Consider the following 3,008-nt stretch of genomic DNA (forward strand, 5'->3'; position numbering starts at 1 on the left):
ATATATATATACACCCAATAACCACGGGTAGGCTGGTGTCCAGACGTACCCTTCTGACTCCACAGTGATATACATGGGCGTGTCTGAGCCACTTCTCCTATCGCATTGACTCCCCACTCCGTTCGTAGCACGTGCGCCTGATGAGTCATGAGCTACGTGGATGTCTGTCACGGTGCTGTTTAATGCGACAATCGCTCCATTTTGCTCGGCATCAGATAGCTGTGCGAGATGCGACCGAAAGACAAGCGTTAACAGCGTGCACTGTTGAGACTTTCAAAAGAGAACTAACCTGCCCACAGGAAGTGACAATAGCGTTGTTGTCTGACCATGTGCTTTGTGGGGTTATAATACTCGCATGAGAGCCGATGGCACCTACATACATAACACTGCTACGAACACACATGCATGCCTATACACAAAGACATATCTGCATATAGGGAATATACGGCCCAAAATAAGAACAAAGCACACATGCATGCATATACGTATAAATATATCAGTATATCAGGCATACATGGCCCAAAACATCAACAAAATACACATGCATGCATATATGCACAATATATCAGTATATAGAGCATGTAGGGCACAAAAGCTCCACAACCCTCGCACGCATATCTGGACAGGCCCAGGCAGTTGTAGTCTCACGACATCAGCGTCCAGAGAATTCAGAACCACGCCTATACACACCATCTGTAGTAGCACTTCATGTGCATCGCAATGCACTACTACAAATACATATAAGTACATATATATACAGATGTACAGATATATATATATGTACAGATACATATATACGTACAGATACATATATATGTACATATAAATACATTTGTACGTATACATACATATGTACAGATACATACACATGCACATATACATACATATGTACAGATACATATATATGCAGTAGACCGTCACGTACCAGTGCTAGCATGAGTCCATGGCTGTCCACAATGCCCGTTGATGGAGACCACAACCCGCCCACCGCAGAGATGCCCGGTTGTTTGGCATGCACCTGGCCCTGCAGACAGAGGTTCAGGACAGGGCCTGGCTCAGAGGCACGACAAACTAGGCACAAGCGATGCAAACGACGTGTAGATGAGATGCCAATGAGGTGTAGATACATACTACATGGGGTAGATCATACCTACCATGCTATGGAGCATTTGTAGATCATACCTACCATGCTATGGAGCATTTGTAGATCATACCTACCACGCTATGGTGCATTTGTGGATCATACCTACCATGCTATGGAGCATTTGTAGATCATACCTACCATGCCATGGAGCATTTGTAGATCATACCTACCATGCTATGGAGCATTTGTAGATCATACCTATCATGCTATGGAGCATTTGTAGATCATACCTACCATGCAATGGAGCATTTGTAGATCATGCACCCCGTTGGCCGTGGCTTGTGCGGCTATCTTCATCAGGCGGGGGCGTTCGTTGTCGTGTGTGGCGACGATTAGTTTACCTACACACAAGGCAAATGGGGCGTATAATAGCGCTCTCAGTACTCACAGGAACAGGATTAAACGTGCTACAAGACGTGTTGTATGGCGACGGTATTCGACTGAGGAAGTTAAACGAAGGACGTGAACCGGACATATGCAGGCGTTCAGGCGCGAATGTGTTTTAAACGAGATTATGGATCCATCCATCCGCATAAACTTTGATGTGGTACCATATACGCGCACACAGATAGTTGTGTGCTATGACACTGACACTGCTACTGCTATGTAACCACACAGGTCGACACGAGAGTATCACAAGTGAAGAGACTACTGTTGCCACGCCATGTAGTAGTCTAATTGTAGGTACCGCCCCAGCAACAGAAAATGCCGCCGATAATTGTATGTACGATTCATCGGTTCGTGTATTGGCCCCAGCAACAGAAAATGCCACAGATAATGGCTATGTATGATTCATCCGCTCGTGTATTGGCCCCAGCAACAGAAAATGCCACAGCTAATGGCTATGTATGATTCATCCGTTCGTGTATTGCCCCCAGCAACAGAAAATGCCACAGCTAATGGCTATGTATGATTCATCCGTTCGTGTATTGGCCCCAGCAACAGAAAAAGCCACAGATAATGGCTTTGTACGATTCATCCGTTCGTGTATCGGCACGTTTGGAGTGCTGCAAGTAACCTCTCTCTATGCCACGCACGCCCAGTCGGTCACCTCTATGACGCCGCCATTATCGCCGCCACAATTCATAAATAGTACAGAGCACCTCATGCCGCGTACTGGTACGTCGTTGTGTATTGTATTACATAACGAAGCGAATGTACGAACACTGAGCCTCCGTATGTATCTGCGTTTACTAGATCAGAGCACAGACTTGATAAAACTCTAAAACCCTAAAACCCTTATCCTATTTTAGGTATCAATCCACCCTGTCGTACAGACATATGTGGAACGCCGCCTGCCGGCCGACACAGCAGCACTTCTGTTGTAGTCGCAATACGTTGAGTGGCTATGCATCGCTTCTATACACAACGTTCACACTCGCTTCTATACACAACGTTCACAGTCGAATCCTGGCAAGTCTTTTCTGGCCGTGCACATTTTCAACTATACCTTCAACCACAATCGGTCCGAAGAACATATCTGGCTCCGGGATGGGTTACTTATGCATTGGCACAGTTACGCGTTGCAAAAACGTATTGAACCCGTTATTGATTGGGTCTCGCTCTATGTTCAGTGATAGTCAGTCACTGTCAGGGGCTACTACAGTCTTGCTTACGGTGGCTATAAACTCCACTATGAGCAAAAACATAAACGTTAACCACATATTGAATACGCTTTCTTACTGGGTACACAAACACACGCAACAACAACAACAACAACAGGTGCACACAGGTACCTTATAAACACCTTGACACACAACACACCCAACAACAACAACAACAACAACAACAACAACAACAACAACAACAACAACAACAACAACAACAACAACAACAACAACAACAACAACGACAACAACAACAA

The sequence above is a fragment of the Sphaeroforma arctica genome (genome assembly GCF_001186125.1).
Source record: "Sphaeroforma arctica JP610 unplaced genomic scaffold supercont1.1067, whole genome shotgun sequence".
Lineage (NCBI taxonomy): Eukaryota > Ichthyosporea > Ichthyophonida > Sphaeroforma > Sphaeroforma arctica.